The following is a 20,334-nucleotide window of genomic DNA, read 5'->3' on the forward strand; positions in this document are numbered from 1 at the left end:
CACTCGTAGACAAACATACAACATTGCACATAACACTTTTATTGACATATAACATGTTATATCATTCTCGGATAACCTACTCGACATATAGACACGCAAATCACTACTTATGTCGTTTCAGCTTTATTAATCAAAACTGGACTGTTTTCGAGCATTTTAATAAAATAGTTAACCTTTTCCAAAAATTCTCAAATTTTTACAGAAGGTTCTATATGTTCCAATATTTATTATGTAAAAATTTCAGAGTCCAGTTCGTTACCCATATTTTATAGAAAATCATTTTCTCGACTGCAATCTGATTTGTTACTTTCTGATTGCAGTTTACGGAAATATTCACTAAAAATTAACCGTAAGTCCGTTTGACGAAATTCCAGTTGGAGGGTCGTCCTGACAACGGTGACCAACTACTGTAAAAGTTCCATGAGTCAATTTTACTCAGGTTTCAAGTTATGACTCCAAATATGACACACTTTTTCTGCAGTGAAAATGCAGCTTGAGCTGCTGTCCAAAAACAGTCTTTTAAAAATAGTAAACGGTTTCGAAAAATTATGATTCCAGTGCCATTTGTTTAGTTATTCCAAAATACACATTTTAGGCTTTAGAAAATCCGTTTTTTGATGTAAAATGATCACGTTACAGCCTGTTGAAGTTGGCTGAAAATTCAACTCAGCAAGCTGTTTATATTGTGGAAGTGACTAAAAGTGCATAGACAAAGACCCTAACCATGGTTTATTGATGAACAAGTGTTAAAACTTCAATCATGCTTTAACCAACCCTAAACCATCCAGATTTAAACTTCACACACCCTTTTTATATATGGTTTTTATGCAGAACTTTAAGTTCAACATTTTAGTGTTTTAGCTCTTGTGTGTCATGAACATTCAAACAAAACATAACAAGAATAAGATGGAACAAGGGTGTGAAGAGACTTACTACTAGCACAAGGCTAGGGTAGGAATCTAGAACAAAAAAAAATGAAGAGAAGAAGATGGTGAGAAGGACTTGAACAAAGCTTCCTTGTAAGCTCTTCCACTTGCAACTTCTAGGAATCAATTTTGGAGCTTGGAATGGCACTTGAATGTGTTGAAGGAGAAGATATGAGGGAGATGGTGGTGGTTTCGGTTATGGGGGGCCGAAAATAAGGAAAGGGAGTGAGTGAGAGAGTGTGGTTTAGTAATGATGGGTGATCTCAAGGACCAATGCATGTAAAGATGCTCTTACACCATGAGCCACCCTATCCCTATGGTCATGATTACTTATCTCTTTCCCAACCATAATGAAGATTACAAGAATATTATCTCAACAAAATATTTGGTGAAGATTTGGCTGAAAAATCGGTTGGGGGGGGGGGGGGTAACGTGAAATTTTTGTTAACTAATAGGTATTAAGTTTGAAGGTTAAGGGTATTTTCAAGAATAGTGGGTGTATGTCATGTTTACATGGTGTATGGGGATTTTTGTGACCAAAATTAATTTAAAATGATAAAATAATATTTCTGACAATATTTTCGTATCTCGGGTAATGTCCGGTTGTTCAGTCGGATACTGTTTCGTTAATTTGTTTAATTGTTCCGTAAGGCGTCTTATACCTATATTTTTGTAACGAAATTAATTCCTAACACATAGGAAAATATACCGGACTATTTAGTAATTTTTCTGTATACTACTAGTATGCTAACACGCACATGTAATTATAACACAGTAATCGGAGAGCAGTTAAATAATTCAGCACAGTCATCAAGTACTTTTATTATCATTAATAAACTGTACGGTTACATGTAAATTTGAGGGTTGTCACAATTAGCGGTGATATGTCATTGCTAATACCTTTAGCGGCGATGATCGGTATCTTTAGCGGCGACACGTGTCGCCGCTTTTACTATGCAATTCTTAGGCCGGAGGGTATGGGGGGCGCCACCAGCCACCTCATCACCGATAGCGCCCACTGGCTCACCACCCATACCGTGACAGTTAATAGGGCACCATGGAGTTGTTCGCCACCATGGTAACGGGAAGAAGGAGATGTTCAGGTGGGGCCCGCATGATTTAATCCAATCAAATCTATTTTTTTTTTAATTTTGTTTAATAGGGGGCTTTATCCCACACCCTACAAGTTAAGGGAAGACGTTATAAAGCTATCTGGCTGTCGTGGATACTACGTGTCGCTGACATGTCTTGATAAAGCCTCTAGGGGCTCCATCCTACACCCTCCAACCTTATAGTGATGAGCAGATACCAACATTGCTGAAATGAGTTCAATCGTAGCTTGTTTGAGTTGGTTTCCTCCGGTTCCACACTTTTTCTGAGTTCCCCATTAAACCTTCACATGCGCACGCACACACACACGCACACACATATATATACACATGTACAATATTCCATAACGTGCGACTCGTACGATAATAATCACAAATGTTATAAAATTCAAACCCTAGTCACACATGAACAAAACACATAATAATGCATGAACAAATCATATAATCACGCATGAAGAAATCATACATTCACACACGTTATATTTTATTTATGCGTGATTTAATATCGTACACATCGCACGTTAAAGACTATTGTATTTAAAACATTTTCTATACGTATAAAGTGACTATTGTATTTGAAACATTTTCTATACGTATAAAGTATCTGGTTCTGAAGTAGTTAATTTGTTTTAATTCGATTTATTTATAATGATTCCGAATCATTATATAACCTCATGCATGCACTTATTAGGGTGGAGGGTATATAACCTCGTGCACGGGCTAATTTACGTAAACGTGTAGAAGACCGTGAGGGGTCCCCAAATTTCACACCACTACAAGTATACATGATACCACAGTCTTTCAAATTCGAATTACCAACACAAAGCTAAACCAGTTATGACACAACAAACCACCACCACTCCGTTGACGTTCACCGTCCGGAGACATCCACCAGAGCTCATCGTTCCTGCTAAACCGACACCTCGGGAACTGAAGCCTCTTTCCGACATAGATGATCAAGAATGCCTAAGGTTTCATATTCCATTTTTTTCATTTTTACGGAAGCAATCCAAAAATGGGAAATAAGAATCCAGCGAGTGTGATCAGGGAGGCGCTGGCTAAGGCGTTAGTGTTTTACTACCCGTTCGCGGGCAGGCTAAAGGAAGGTCCCGCAAGGAAGCTTATGGTGGATTGCTCGGGAGAGGGTGTGTTGTTTATCGAAGCGGAAGCGGATGTTACACTAGAGCAGTTCGGGGTCGCGCTACAACCGCCGTTCCCGTGTAGGGAAGAGCTTCTTTATGATGTTCCTGGATCTAGTGGCATCCTTGATTCACCACTGTTCCTCATTCAGGTAAACTTTCATGTGGAACTATGGGAAAATTATACAGGAAAATAAGAAAGTTTTAATTTTTGACTAGTTTGATGATTAACTTATAGATGTTTTTGGAGTTTAAAACCTTAAATTTTTAAAAAGTATTTTAAAAAGAGAAGGTTATTAAAAATTAATTTTTAAGTAATCAAAAACTTCAATTATTTAAAAAAAAAAATTAGTGCTTAATTTTGTAAAAGAAGTTAAAAACTTAAAAATAAAAACTTTTAAAATATTATAAGCTAAATTGGTATTTAATAAACTAACATTTGCCCAGTTGGTAAATAATAATCCAACCTACAGAATTGGTATATAATAATCCTACCTATCAATATGTTGGTACTCAATGAACCTCCGTTAGTTTTTTTTAACTGAAGTTAGTTTTTAAGTTTTATTTATTACACAAACAGTCCCTGTAGTTGTAATTTACTAGTTTTAACTATGAGTTAATAGCCAAAATGGTCCCTGAGGTTAATAGCCACAGCACCGCCACCACCACCACCACCACCACCGCCACCGCCACCACCACCACCGCCACCACCGCCCCGCCACCACCACCACCACCACCACCACCACCATCGCCACAGCACCTCCACCACCGTAACCATCGCCACAGCACCACCACCACCACCGCACCGCCACCACCACCACCACCATCGCTAGAGCTGTTGGATCTGTGATGTTTTTGGTCAGTCATCGTCTGTTGCTGCATCTGAATTCAAACCCCTTAGGCGTCGATGATCAAAGACAGAGATGGTGGCGGTGCGGTGGTGGTGGTGGTGGTGGCGGTGCGGTGGTGGTGGTGGCGGTGCTGTGGCGATGGTGGTGGTGGCGGTGGTGGTGGTGGTGGTGGTGGTGGCGGTGCTGTGGCTATTAACCTCAGGGACCATTTTGGCTATTAACTCATAGTTAAAACTAGTAAATTACAACTACAGGGACTGTTTGTGTAATAAATAAAACTTAAAAACTAACTTTAGTTAAAAAAAACTAACGGAGGTTCATTGAGTACCAACATATTGATAGGTAGGATTATTATATACCAATTCTGTAGGTTGGATTATTATTTACCAACTGGGCAAAGGTTGGTTTATTAAATACCAATTTTCCATATTATAAAACTTAAAAGTATCATAACTTCAATTTTAAATTAATTATAAAAAATGAAATAACAAAAAATAAAATGAAATAACTTACCTTGCGCCCATGTGCTCGATCAGTCAATGTCCGTTTATGTAAAAAGCAAATTAAAAAGGCCAGTTTAACAATTTCTTTGGTAAACAAGGTTATTTTATGTGAATTTATAGTTTATCTGAAGTTTTTTTTAATCAATTCAATTTATAGGTGACACGACTCTTATGTGGAGGTTTCATTTTAGCCGTACGGTTCAATCATACCATGTGTGATGGATTCGGGTACGCACAATTCATGACAACATTGAGTGAAATGACAAATGGTGCATCAGTACCATCAATATTCCCTGTTTGGCAAAGAGAGTTGCTTTGTGCAAGAGAAGTGCCGTATGTGACATGCACTCATCACGAGTATGATGAAGTGGCAGACACGAACGGTAAAATCTTCACGTTGGATGATATGGAACACAGGTCATTTTTCTTTGGACCTACTCAGATTTCAGCTCTTCGTAGGTTCCTTCCAACACACCTAAAAAGTTGTGCCACCTTTGAGGTGCTAACAGCTGGCCTTTGGCGTTGTCGTACAATCGCTATCCAACCGAACCTTGAAGATGACATGCGTTTGATGATCATTGTCAATGCGCATTCAAAGTTCAAGCCTATGATCCCGGTAGGATATTATGGAAATATGTTTGGCTTCCCGGCTGCTATTTCTAAAGCTCAAGACATATGTAACAAACCTTTAGGATACGTGTTGGAGCTTGTGATGAAAGCCAAATCTGAAGTCACTGAGGAGTACATGAGATCCATTACTGATCTAATGGTTATAAGAGGACGACCCCTCTTCACAACCGTTGGAAGCTTTATGGTATCAGATTTGACATGGTTTGGATTACTTGAACTAGATTTCGGGTGGGGGAAATCTGTGTATGCAGGGCCTAATCACCATATTGCTGGTTTCTATACACGTTACATAAATCATAAGGGCGAGTCTGGAATCTTGGTATCCGTATGGTTGCCGGCTATTGCAATGAAGAGATTTGTCGAAGAGCTAGGTAACATGTTGACACAAGACATTGACGATCATGTTATCCATGAAGACGTACCACTCATTTCAAAATATAATTTACCTGCTATGATTCGATAGGTGATTAGCAAGCAATAAGCTTTTAAGACGTGTTTTTCAGAAGTTTTTATGTAATATTAAATGGTTGTACGACTAATTTTTATGTATTGTGTGGTCTTATTTCTAGTGAAGTAATCAAAATCTTACATAATTTATTTTTTCTATATTTGCTCCCGCGGTGACTTAATTTAAAAGTTGTAACAAATAATATAATCATGATATATGTTCTTTTCACTATTAAATACATAATTTGAGTTCAATCATATTTATAGACGTTCTATTGATGTAAATAATGTTCTTCAACAACAAAGTAATGTAATTAATGTTTTGAAAATTGAATGTTGGTTTAGTTACAAGGATGCTTGCTAGCTTCTTCCTGTGCTAGCAGACCGGTCAACCGATTCCATTTTCAAACACAGATCAAAGTAATATCATTATATTTGATAGATATATTAGATAGAAGTTAACACAAAATGTTACATTTACTTAGCTTATGTGTACAGGAAAACAACAAATATTTGGAAATTACAATGAATGGACAAAATTTAATAAAAATAACATATTTTTATTTCAATAAAAAGGCTTTAGTTTTCACAATTATTTTTGGGAAAAAAGTTTACACTTATCAATAGAATTGTTTATAGATTTTAGAAGTTAATATACACATAGTATGACATATATCATGTATAACATATATGAGAAAGTATAATGTACTTCAAGGCTTAACCTACATTAACATACATGACAAAAAATATAACGTGCGTTATTATCATAGAACGTGCGTGATTATAGTCTCATGCGTGATTATGTGGTCCCACGCGTGATTATGTGGTCCCATGCGTGATTATGTGGTCACATGCGTGATTATACCCCTGATCCAACGGTTACCATTGTCTCCTACGTGATGTATGATAAGGCTTTTTGTACGTTAACCTTACTCTAACATATATAGATATCATAATCATATCAACATGGATGTAACCGGAGCCGATCACCAGAAAATAAAAAATAAAAAAATATCAACCAAGCAAGAGAAAGGGAGAGGGAAATACTAACTACATAAACAACTCATACAACAGCCTAAAATGAAATAACAATAAATAATTATCAAGAACCAATTCCACTAGCTCACTTATATAGATCACGAAAGTCAATTTTTTTTGCAACATTATTGGAGATGATAAAAAAATAAATATATTTGTTTTAAAAAAATAACTTCTTAGTAAATAAAATAAGAATGATAAAATGTTATAAGGCAAGGATAATCAGATACTAGTACGATGGAAAAATAAACGTAAATGCAAAAATACCGGATGTTACATATATACATATATGTATATTACGAATTTACATACATTTTGTAAGTGCAGTCCCTGTCGGGTAACTGTCGCTTATCAGCTCTGGTCAACCAAAGCAGAACTCCAAGTTAAAGTCAACCATAACGAAGAATTCAAGACCACATGAAGACCTGCATTGATCAAGGGGGAGTTTGTTAATACACTTTTGGTGATAAGTGCAAGGCTTCCAACATTTAGGGTCTTTATTGAACAAGTGTCCAAACTTAGTCCCAAGAAGTTCCTAGGGACAATTTGTCCCAAGAAGTTCCTAGGGACAATTTGTCCAAGTTTTGGAAGGAATTTCTTGGTCAGAGTTTTATGTAAAGTTTGGTCCCAAGAAGTTCCTAGGGACAATTTGTCCCAAGAAGTTCCTAGGGAGAACTTTTGTCTGAGTTTTGGTGTAGAATTGGTTTGTCCGAGGTTTAGTCCCTAGCCTATATATATGTGTGTATTGTGTAGATTAGTAAAACGATTTAGAGAAAGCTTTGTGCAACTCTTGTAGCTTGGTGCAGCTCTCCCACTCGTTCATCATTCTGTGTGAATTCTAGAGAGAGAGAGACTATGTGTTAGTGAGAGAAAGCTAGGGTTTAGATCTTTGTGATCTAAACCAGCTTGTAGAGGATGTATACTCCTTTGGTTTGTGTAATCTGTGATGACTGATTCATAATAAAGAGTTCATCTTCTACATCTTTCTATTGTGTTCTTCATATTTTGTTCTTCTTGTCTTGAATCAAGTGCAATGTTTGATGTTCGTCATCGATCCGGTGCTTTCACAGTGGTATCAGAGCATGGTTACCGATTTAGAATGGTCTAACTGCCTTCTGAATCACCATTGCTCTTGATTTGATGTTTGTTTCCGCCAAACATCTTGAAGACTTGAAGATTTTGCAGAAAAGTTGAAGAAAATGGAGTTGTTCGTGGTTGTTTTGTTCTCCAAGTTATTGCAGATATGAGGTTTGATCCAAAAATTGCTCTGTCTGAGTTTTTCTTAGTGTTAAACTTGTCTGAGTTTTTAAAACTCTGTGTTTGTTGTTTCCGGGGTTTTGGTGAACTAGTGTGAAGTCACACTAGGGAGAAAGTCCGGAGATTTGTGTCTGACCTTCACCATATCCGAGTATTGTCACTGTCCGAATTTTATATAGTTCTGGATGGTCCGACTTTTGAAGCAAGTTCAATAGTCCGAGTTTCTTATCCGAGTTTCATGTCCGAGTTTTACATGAAGCTGTTATTTCCGAACTTTTACGTCTTCTGAGTTCTTAAACGAGTCCAAGTTCTTGTATTGCTCCGAGTTTTGGGTTTTAAGTGCGAGTTTCAGTCTCCGAGTTTGGTGAAGTGTGAGCCCGTTTAAATAGTCTGTGTCCAAATGTTCTGAGTATTGGAAGGTTTTTAAACAGGTCCGAGTTTTGTCTCCATACTTCACCTAATCGTGTATGAGTTTTAACTCAGCTCTGTTTGTTCCGATGAAGAAGTAATTATATGTCTGTCCGAGTTTTTACAAGTTTCCTTTACAAGTTTCCTTCTGTACTAGTTTGCTGTATGTGTTAAACAGTATAACTATTCCGAGTTTTATGTCTCTCGTTAATTCCAAGCTTTAAAAGGTTCTGCTCAAAGTTCCCTTCCGAGGTTTGACATGTTCCGATGCTCTCCGAGTTTCTACAATCAAAATAGTAGTTCCGAATTTGTTTCTCCGAGTTATGCTAAAAATATTCCGAGTTTTACTCAACTCGGAGTTTTTTTTTATTCAGGTCAGAGGTTAGTCTCTAATGTTTCCGAGTTTTTTGTCTTTGAAACTGTCTCTCCGAATTTATGATAACAGGTCCGAATTTTACAGCCTTTTTACAGTTCCGATATTTTAAAAGAAATCACTGATCCGAGTTTTTTTTTTTTTGAGAGCTACTCAGTTTCCGAGTTTTGAAACTCTGAGTTTTGAATTAACTGATCCGATGTTATTAAAAGCAATTAATCTGTCCGAGTTTTGAACTGCCTGTCCGAGCTTTTGAACTGACAACTGTGTCTGTTCTGTTCCGAGGTTTGATTTTTTATCTCAGCTCCGAGGTTATCTATTGCTCCGAGGTTTACTGATTCTCCGAGAGGCGGATGAAGGTGGTGCACGGTAAAGGATGTTGAAGATTGAACGAGATAGAGGGTATCGTTGGTTACAGATGTTCAGTGTTCTTTGGTGTGGCCGGATATGGGTGTTTTCCGGTGACGGCGGCTGAATGTTTTTGCAGCACGGGTTTGGAAGTTAAGTGGTTTCTGGTGGAAGACGGCGTGTACGATGATCTTTCATGGCGGTAGATCGATGGAGATGTCCGATGTCGTTTGGGTTTGATTGGGTGATGACAGCTGCGTATTTGTTATGTTGCTAGGGTTTGGCACATGGAGGTGGTGGCTGAGATTGAATGAGTTAGACTAGGGTTTGCATGGGTTTGGAAAATTATGGGCCAATGATTGCAAAATGATTGAGAAATTATTGGGCTTCGTAAGAATTTTGGGTGTTGTGATTTTTTTTTTTTTTGGTAGGGCTAAGGTAAGTACATGAAAATGATTGGGCCATGATTGCTATTCTTGACCTTTGGGTTATTTTGATTCATTTTATTAGATGAATGGTGGGCCCAAAGAATGAGGAAGTCGGTGTTCATAATACGATGATGATGTGGATTTTATGGGCCCAAAGTGACGGTAGTGCGAAATCGCATAAGATGTTGTTGGTATTTATTAATGAGGGTTTCGAGTGCTTGAGCTCGCTCGGGCCCACAATGAGCCCGTTTTACGTCGTGATTTCGAATCTCCACATGCCTGAGATGGACGGCTTCGAAGTTGCCACACGGACTCGTAAGTTTCGTAGCCGTAATCGACCGTTGATTATTGCGACTGCGAGCGCCGAAGAACAAGTGTGGGAGCGATGTTTGCAAGTGGGGATGAACGGGGTGATCAGGAAACCGGTTCTATTGCGAGGCTTGGAAAATGAGCTTCGAACGGTTTTACAACGAACTGGTGATCGGTTATGGGTTTTTCGGATGTCTTTGCTTGTTCTGAATTTCTTTGTACTCTAAGTACTATTCCGATGATCTGATTCGAGGTTTCAAGAGCTTTCGGGTTTTACAAGTTTCGAATTTTCTAAGCTTCCGGGTTACCTGGGGTACCGGATTTTTAACTAAGTTTAGAAGCTTGTGTAGTTCGGAAGTTTCGAGTTGTGCATGTTCCGAGTTTTTCTAGTTATTCCGGGTTACCTGGGGTACCGGATAACTAACTAAGAGTCAGAATTATGCGTAGTTTGAAGACTTGAAGTCGGTTTTGGATTATCGAAAAGTTGTATGGTACTTATGTTGTCCGGATCAAGTGAGGAGGTGAAGAAAATAAGACTTGCTTGGATTTTTGTTTTGTTTACAAAGAAAAAGGGGGAGTAAAAATTTTGAAATTCCTGTTTTCTTTGTAAATATAAAGCTTGTGCGTGAAATAGCTCGTGTGTGATGGAGTTTTTGTCACGTGTGTTTATGTTATTAATCAAGTGTTGACATGATGAAGCTGAATTCTCGGTTGACGACTAGTTGAAGATTGAGCCTTATTAAGTTGCTATTTAGAGTAGAGAAGATTAGTTCTAGTCTCGAAATAATGTGGGGCTTCTTGATTAGAGGGGAAGGTCGGAGATGGAAGCCCTCGGGGATTCAGGGGATTCGTGAAGATAGGAGATTGATTCATGAAGATTCGTGATGAGATGAGATCATACATGAAGGGTTGAAGATTTTGATCAAGATGGTGGATGTACTTTTACAAAGTTCAGTTTGTTATTAACTTATCGAACTGAGCTTCATGTCTTTGTGAAGTTTGAAGTGTTCAAGGTTGGACATTGGAAATCCAATGTTTCTTTCTGCTACCGGTTAGGTTTGAAGATTAATGTATCAAGCGATATTCCTACATGTGGTTGTAGGTCGGTTCGCGTTAATTTGATTCGGGAGTAGTTTGAGGGAGAGGATCTACAATGTTTGATGTTGGATTCTTTGGGTTTCTCAAAGCGGCCTTAAGTGATCGTCAGCAAGTCTTTAATTAGAAGGGTTGAAGATCGCTGTGCTCTACCAGAAAGATCAAGTCTCAGCCAAAGTTGAAAGCTGACATGATATCTTCAGTTAAAGGGGAGTATCTAAGTGCAGTATCCGTGATTGAAGATTATCGATGCCACACAGAACTGATGCAACAGTTAAGGGGGAGACTGTAAGTGCAGTTCCTGCCGGGTAACTGTCGCTTATCAGTTCTGGTCAACCAAAGCAGAAGTCCAAGTTAAAGTCAACCATAACGAAGAATTCAAGACCACATGAAGACCTGCATTGATCAAGGGGGAGTTTGTTAATGCACTTTTGGTGATAAGTGCAAGGCTTCCAACATTTAGGGTCTTTGTTGAACAAGTGTCCAAACTTAGTCCCAAGAAGTTCCTAGGGACAATTTATCCCAAGAAGTTCCTAGGGACAATTTGTCCAAGTTTTGGAAGGAATTTCTTGGTCAGAGTTTTATGTAAAGTTTGGTCCCAAGAAGTTCCTAGGGACAATTTGTCCCAAGAAGTTCCTAGGGAGAACTTTTGTCTGAGTTTTGGTGTAGAATTGGTTTGTCCGAGGTTTAGTCCCTAGCCTATATATATGTGTGTATTGTGTAGATTAGTAAAACGATTTAGAGAAAGCTTTGTGCAACTCTTGTAGCTTGGTGCAGCTCTCCCACTCGTTCATCATTCTGTGTGAATTCTAGAGAGAGAGAGACTATGTGTTAGTGAGAGAAAGCTAGGGTTTAGATCTTTGTGATCTAAACCAGCTTGTAGATGATGTATACTCCTTTGGTTTGTGTAATCTGTGATGACTGATTCATAATAAAGAGTTCATCTTCTACATCTTTCTATTGTGTTCTTCATATTTTGTTCTTCTTGTCTTGAATCAAGTGCAATGTTTGATGTTCGTCATCGATCCGGTGCTTTCACACATTTGACTTGTTTCGTTTACATTAATTTCATAATTTTATATGAATATACTCGTGTGCATGCACAATATACTATATGTTGTTAATATACACATATGTAACCATTTCTGAATATAATACACAGATGTATAAAAGTCAGTACACATGTGTATAAATTAACAATTGTGTATCTTCTATAAACTGATACTAATAAAACTATTGATGTGCGTGCGGTGTTATAGGTTTTTATGTATATTTTTAGCCCTTTTTACACGTTAGTCAAGTTTTAAATTTATAAAACACGTTATTTTGCTAACACCGAACACACATGTGGGCAAGTGCACCCATCGTGAGCGTAATATAGTGTTGGCAAGATACCGAGGTCGTCCAAGGACACAAGAGCTTTTAATACCGGTTTATCCTCAACGTCTAATCAAATCAAAAGTTTAGAAAAAGGTTTTAAACTAGAAAATAAAAACTAAAAATGCTGAAAAAAAATAAAAATAAAAACAGATAGACAAGATGAATCAGTTGGATCCGACTCGTGTTTAGTGTAACCTTTGATTATTTTCGCACTTTTACACTTTTTAAGAGATTATCTTTGTTATAGTAGTAGGCCCCTCTTTTGAAGGTGACATTACCCTCAACCCAGTAGTTTGAGTCAGCAAGAATACAATCCTAAAGGGTTGGATTATTGAAAGATAATTAATTAAGTTATTAATGCATAATATGGTAGGCCCCTCTTTTGAATGTGACGTTACCCTCGGCTAAGTAGTGTGAGTCAGCAGGGATACAATCCTAAATAGCCGGGTTAAAGTTTTAATAGTAGCTTACATACGAGGGGATCAAGGAGTTCGGATCCCCGCCATCCAATACCAGTGGGTATTGAAGGAGATCCTACTAAAGTTGACCCAGGTCTTTGCAGGATCTATATACTGAACAAGGCAAGACTCTTACCAAACCATTCCCTTAACCCCCGGCCAGGTAGCCAACATATTTCCATATAGACCGTGGAGATACGAATGGTGAAAATCTTTTATTTTATATAGACAGTAAAATAATGCCAAGACACCACGGACAAATGATAAGAAAGATTCACCTTCAACATAAGAAACTAGTTATTAAAGTCGTTAATACATAACCAAATAAAAAGTGCCAAAAGATTAAAAATAAAAAGTATTACACTAGACACTTGTCTTCACCAAGTGATGTAAGAGACTTAGGCAAACATGGCCTTTGATTGTCAAGAACTCTTACGATCAATCTTGGATCCCGAGACTACTCACACACTCTATTATGGATGATGGATGATGGTGGTGGATGTGTGTTGTAATGGTGGTGGGTGGATGAAGTGTGAGAGAGGTGGTTTGCCAAGGGATGGTTTGCAAATGAGCCAAGCACCCCTATTTATAGCCTGTACAGAAGCCCGGACACGGCCCCGTGTCCATTGGGCACGACCCCGTGTCCACCCATCTTCTCTTTCTTCGTTAAATGCAGTTTGTCTGCATTAGTTGACCACGCCCTCCTGTCCGCTGGGCACGACCCCGTGTGCAGGAGCGTATCTGTACTATCAAGATTTTCCTAGATTCTGCTAATCTTAGAGTTGACCACGGCCCCGTGTCCGCTGGACACGCCCCCGTGGTGGGTGATAGAAGCTTCTACAACTTTGTCTTTTCTGGAGACACCTGGGCATGCCCCCGTGCTCATTGAGCACGGGGGCGTGTTCAGCCTTCTGTTCTCTTGTTCTTGCTTGGGGAGATGTTGTCGGGGGGTCGGGCATGCCACGCTTGTTCCTTTTCTTGTATTTTTGTTAGATTTGGCTGCATTTTTGCTTCTTTTGTTAATTTTAGCTCATTTAATCCTGAAAATACAAATGGAAGACAAAAACACACTTTTTCCAACATTAGTACTAAAAAAGGGTTAGTTTTATGCCGCTTTTGATGTAATTTATATGTTGCATTTTGCACACATCAAATACCCCCACACTTGAATCTTTGTTTGTCCTCAAGTAAAACTCTTTATAATGTGGCCTACACTCCCAAATGGAATGGGTAGAAGAGAAGGTTTTTGGGCTTGTCATAGAGTGTTGGGATTTCCAAGATTCTGTATTAGGTCTTAATTTTATATTATTTACAATCCTATTCGTCATGATTTATTTAAAACATTACATAAGATAAATTACTTATTAGGGGCATAACATGCCTTTTTAAAATTCCATTTATATACAAGTTCACATACCTTACGGGGTATCACTCAACACTCGGCCGAATATTTATTTTTGTGAAACACTCGAGAGCGGCATGGAACTTACTTCTACCATAAGCTTGCCAAGCAATTAATCCTCCTCCTTTTTATCTATATACCTTTGTAAATATCAAGAGGACTTTTGGGGGGAAGGGTTAGGCTTGGGTTAAAGGTAGGTGGATGGCTTAGTGGTTAGTGGAAAAGGGCGAAAGACGTAAAAAGCGTCAGTTTTCATAACACTTTTTATTTTTTTTATAACTATTTTTTATTCTAATGAAGCAATTTTTCAAACAAAGTTCTTTTTGATAAACTTGTTTGTTTATTCTTCTTTTGGCTTCATCATTATCATTTTTTTTATAAGGAATTTATAAGAAAAACCGAGCTTTGTTACTAAAATAAAGGGTTTAAAAATGAAAAAGGGTTTTGGTTGGAAAAAGAATGTTTGTTTTGGGTTAAGAAATGAAAAAAGTTTAGGCTCAAAGGGGTTAACTAGGGGGATTTTGGGTAGGTGGTAAAAAAAAAAGAAAAATAATGGTGTTGAAATAAAAAGGGTTAGTCCTAATGCCTCCATCATTTACTTACTTGAGTTTAAGTTGGTAAGGACCGGGAATGTATCGTCATGGCAAGTTCTAGAGTCGTAAGAACTAAGCGGCTATTCACACAAGAAACGAAAAATGAGCATTTAGTTTAAAGATGTGTATTTGTATGCTCAATAAAGGCTCAAAACTCACTTTTTGAGGGAATGAGTTTTTATGTGATCAAGTATATATAATCAAATTTTAATTAGATTTGTCATGTCTTTTCATAATTGTCTTATGTTGGTTCTATTTATCACGACGCTATCGGTTGTAAATTTGTAAAAATATAAACTTTTTAGAACTTGAAATTCTCAAATTAAACAAAGACGAGTAAAAAAATGAAAAATTTTTGAAAAAAAAATCGGGGTGTTTAGTGGTTCCAATAGAGTTTTGTGTAAGGCTTGTAATTAGCACTTGCAAGATTCAAGATTTTAGCACCCCCCCCCCCCACACTTAAATTACATATTGTCTTCAATGTGTCCCAAAAACAAGTTTTTAGGTTGACTGAATGTGTAAAGGTGTGTTTAAAAACAAATTTTTATGTTACTGGGCATCTGGACACGGGCTCGTGGTGTCCGGGCACGGCCCCGTGTTCAGGTTGCCAGTAAAAGAAACTATTTTAAAAAAACAGAAGCCTGGGCACGAGGGCATGTTCAGTGAACACGCCCCGTGTCCAGTTACCTGAACTGGGCGATTTCCTGCAGATTGTTCAGCACGGGGCCGTGTTGGCTGGACACGGCCCGTGCCGAACTTGCTGTAAACACGGCCCGTGCCGAACTTGCTGTAACGAAGAAAAATTTGCGGGAGGCTCTGATTTTGTGCATGGGGTGCTGGTTCAAGTTTTCCCTTGGTATCCTTCACCATCCCGAGTGTGTTTTATTCCTAAAAATTAAAACTAAACTAGAAAACATAAAAATTAATTTAAACTAAACTAAGGATAGTTCCGCCGAGTGGCTCCGTGGTGCGCCACGTTTATAAGGGTCATTGGCTAGACCCAAAGCCTAGTCATATGTTACCCAAGTGGGATGTTTTGCATCCCATGCTGCACCATCGGAGAGCATCATCCAAACTTAAGTCTATGACCTTCATGTAAGTGACCGGGTCATCGTCCTCCACTCTTTTTCCAACTCCGAACTTCATTTCCTTGTCCCCAATCCGCAATGTTAGTGTTCCACCATTCATGTCTACCACTGCGTGGGCCGTAGCTAGGAATGGCCTCCCTAAGATAAGCGGTACTTCGGTGTCTTCCTCCATATCTAGTATGACAAAGTCGGCCGGGAAGACAAATTCGCCGACTTTGACCAATAGATTTTCAGCGACACCTTGTGGATATTTGATAGACCTATCGGCGAGTTGTATGCTCATTTTTGTAGGGCTTGTTTTTCCTAGGCCGAGTCGGTTGAACATTGATGCGGGCATGAGGTTGATACTAGCCCCGAGGTTGGCTAGTGCATTGCGAATGGGAGATTTCCCAATCAAACAAGGAATTGTGAAGCTTCCAGGGTCAATCTTCTTTTGCGGGAGTTTGTTGAGTAGCAGGGCAGAGCATTCTTCGCTTAAATTAACTAATTGCAATGATTCAATATTCCTTTTATGAGTGAGGAAGTCCCTCATGAATTTTGAATATTTAGGCATTCGAGTTAGGACTTCGATAAATGGGACATTAACATGCAATTGTTTTAGCAAGTTTTCAAACTTTGCGAATTACTCATTGGTCTTTTGGCGAATTAACTGACCGGGGTACGGAACCGGAGGATTTTTGGTGGGCTCTTAATTTGGTGGAGGAGCCGTCTCTTGTTGGGGCGTTGGGGGTGTTGCGGTTTGGCTAGATCGGCTCTTTTCGGTTGGAGGTAATGGAGCCTCCTCGGGACCCACGGTACGGTTTCTCAATGTGATGAGATGTACTTGCGCCTTTAGGTTGGTTTCGGTAATACTTGGTAACGCGCCTTGTGGTGTCTCGGAGAAATTTTGAGCTAGTTGATTTAATTGTTTTTCAATGTTTTGAATACTAGCTTGTTGATTTTTAAAATTCGATTCCAGTTGTTGAAATTGATCCGAGTTTTTCTTTTTGGTGTCGGAGATGAGGCGAGATACAGTATCTTCAAGTCTTTCTCGACCCCCTTGTTGTTGAGAGAAATTTTGTGACTCGTTTCTTGGTTGTTGAAAGTTTGTTCGTTGCTTTAGATTTTGTTGGTTACTACTATTGCCGGGTTCTCTCCAACCAAGGTTAGGGTGGTTACGCCATCCTTGGTTGTAGGTACCCATTGGAGGATCCAACGGCCTAGGTCTATTATCAATGTAGTTTACTGATTCTGTTTGATTATCTATTTCTTTCATACAACTCCAATTTTCATGTGGCCCACCACACCCCTCGCAAGCCATAACTGAAGCTGTTTTTGCCATTTCTAATTTTTTGATTTTTGAAGAAAGGGCTTCGATTTGGGCTTGCATGGAGGTGCTTTCATCAACCTTATGGGCACCCGGGGCAATAGATTTCGTGCCTTGGGGAGTGTTCCTTTGAAAATTGGTTTGAGCAATTTCCTCAATTTGATTATAAATTTCATTTGGGCGGGGATTACCTAAAAGTCCCCCGGAGCTAGAATCGAGTGTTTGTCTTGTGTGTGGCAACAACCCATTATAGAAAGTGGATACTTGTTGCCATACCACAAGACCGTGATGAAGACAATTTCTTAGTAGCTCCATGAACCTTTCCCAAGTTTCATATAAGGATTCCCCATCCTCTTGCGAATATGTGTTAATTTCAGTCATTAATTTAGTCGTTTTAGCAGGAGGGAAGTACTTATATAGAAACTTTTGGGCTAGTTCATCCCAGGTGTTTACCGAACCAACTGGGAGGGTATTAAGCCAAGCCTTAGCTCGGTCTTTTAGTGAAAATGGAAACATTCGAAGGCGGATGGCGTCGTTTGATGCTCCATTGATCCGAAAGGTATCTCATATTTCTAAGAAGTTAGTAATATGTAGATGGGGATCCTCGTCCGCAAGCCCATGGAAGGTTGCGGAGTTTTGGAGCATTTGTATCAAATGCGGCCGAAGTTCGAAGTTGTTGGCCTCGACATTCGGTGCATTGATAGCGGCGCCGAGATTACCTACGGTGGGACGTAGGTAATCCATGAGGGTGCGTTGGTCCGCCATTGGAAGTGGGTCCCCTGAAACTTTCTCTTGGCTTTTAGCTTTGACTAATTTTCTTAGAAAGCGTTCGGGTTCGTCTAGAGGTTCTTTTATGTCTCTACTAGAAATGGAGCTCATACACTGCGTGGAAAGTTCAGATGTGGCGCCTGGGTTCCAAGTCCTGCAATAAAACAAAAAGAACGTTGGTTAGAAGTTTCACCACGGCCCAGTGCTCAGATGAACACGGCCCGTGGTCGGAGATACAGTGATTGTTTTCCGGATCCCTGTTACTGGGGAGCTTGACACGGCCCTGTGTTGCACCGACACGGCCCCGTACTCAGCTCTCTGTAACTTCAAAAAATAAAGACTGACAGTAACAACGCTGTGCACGGCCCGTGTCCGACCAGGCACGGCCCGTGCTGAGCACTGTAGAAACTGAAAAATTTATAAAAATCCTAAAAAAAAGAAAAATAAAAAATAAAAAAAATGATTAGGCCGTTGATTCCTAACTTTCTGAAAATCCTTGTTTCCTCGGCAACAGCGCCAAAAACTAGATGTGTGTGCAGTATTATAGGTTTTTATGTATATTTTTAGCTCTTTTTACACATTAGTCAAGTTTTAAATTTATAAAACACGATATTTTGCTAACACCAAACACACATATGGGCAAGTGCACCCATCGTGAGCATAGTATAGTGTTGGCAAGATATCGAGGTCGTCCAAAGACACAAGAGCATTTAATACCGGTTTTATCCACAACGTCTAATTAAATCAAAAGTTTAGAAAAAGGTTTTAAACTAGAAAATAAAAACTAAAAATGCTGAAAAAATAAAAATAAAAACAGATAGACAAGATGAATCACTTGGATCCGACTCGTGTTTAGTGTAACCTTTGATTATTTTCGCACTTTTGCACTTTTTAAGAGATTATCTTAGTTATACTAGTAGGCCCCTCTTTTGAAGGTGACGTTACCCTCAACCCAGTAGTTTGAGTCAACAAGGATACAATCCTAAAGGGTTGGATTATTGAAAGATAATTAATTAAGTTATTAATGCATAATATGGTAGGCCCCTCTTTTGAAGGTGACGTTACCCTCGGCTAAGTAGTTTGAGTCAGCAGGGATACAATCCAAAATAGCCGGGTTAAAGTTTTAATAGTAGCTTACATATGAGGGGATCAAGGAGTTCGGATCCCCGCCATCCAATACCAGTGGGTATTGAAGGAGATCCTACTAAAGTTGACCCAGGTCCTTGCAGGATCTATACATTGAACAATGCAAGATTCTTACCAAACCATTCCCTTAACCCCCGACCAGGTAACCAACATATCTCCATATAGACCGTGGAGATATGAATGGTGAAAATCTTTTATTTTATATAGACAGTAAAATAATGCCAAGACACCACGGACAAATGATAAGGAAGATTCACCTTCATCATAAGAAACTAGTTATTAAAGTCGTCAATACATAACCAAATAAAAAGTGCGAAAATATTAAAAATAAAAAAGTATTACACTAGACTCTTGTCTTCACCAAGTGATGTAAGAGACTTAGGCAAACATGGCCTTTGATTGTCAAGAACTCTTACGATCAATCTTGGATCCCGAGACTACTCACACACTCTATGATGGATGATGGATGATGGTGGTGGATGTGGGTTGTGATGGTGGTGGTGGGTGGGTGAAGTGTGAGAGAGGTGGTTTGCCAAGGGATGGTTTGCAAATGAGCCAAACATGTGACAACTCGAGTTTCCAAGATTCCACTTTCGCATTTATTGCACGTTCACTGTTTGTTTAGTTGTTTACTTGCACAATTGGTTTGCTTTATAACTGTATATGTTTTGGTTCGATAAAGTGTATTGTGATTGTGCATGGTTATGTGTTAAGTGTTGACAAATACATGAACTTGGTGATGAAACTGTAAATTACATTGTGATGGGTGTTTTATGTAAAAGACGATACTTAGGGGTGGGTAGAGTAGTTAGTGAAACTTTAATCACTCTTAACCCTAATCTCCTTCACTAATCATCACACAATAATCAATATACGTACTTTCACATTCTCCAATCCTCTCTACAATCATCTTCTTCATCATTGGCACAAGCTCTCAATCATCACTCTTGATTCCTCTCTTTATCTCGAATCAATCTAAGGTAATTGTTTAATGATTGTTTGTTGTTAATCGTTGATTGATTGATTCATGCTAAAACCCTAGTTCTTCACATAATAGTTCTGTGTTTATAGATTTGATTGTTGTGAAATAGTTAATGATCAGTCGTGTAATCACTTGCTGAATGTTAAGATGCCTGTTATGATAGAATGTTGATTGATGATTTGATTACTGCACTGCGAGTATGAAATTAGGGTTTTCTGATCGAAAACGTAACTGTTACATTGAACATGAACATTCGCATGATTGATTGTATGATCCGAACTTTGGATTACTCATGAAGTCAGAACTTTTGATTGCTTATAAGTCCGAATTTTATATTGATGTTGGGTCCG

General features: G+C 38.7%; 1 non-coding gene and 1 pseudogene across 1 annotated transcript; both read left to right on the forward strand.

Annotated features, from left to right (window-relative positions):
- Positions 1-2,789: 2,789 nt before the first annotated feature.
- On the forward strand, positions 2,790-5,703 carry LOC110891230 (annotated as a pseudogene).
- An 11,665-nt stretch (positions 5,704-17,368) lies between these two features.
- LOC118484584 lies at positions 17,369-17,475 on the forward strand. Its single transcript, XR_004873692.1, has one exon. It is a non-coding gene; the product is annotated as a small nucleolar RNA R71 (small nucleolar RNA).
- The last annotated feature ends 2,859 nt before the right edge of the window (positions 17,476-20,334 follow it).

Source organism: Helianthus annuus, chromosome 11 (assembly GCF_002127325.2).
Source record: "Helianthus annuus cultivar XRQ/B chromosome 11, HanXRQr2.0-SUNRISE, whole genome shotgun sequence".
NCBI lineage: Eukaryota > Viridiplantae > Streptophyta > Magnoliopsida > Asterales > Asteraceae > Helianthus > Helianthus annuus.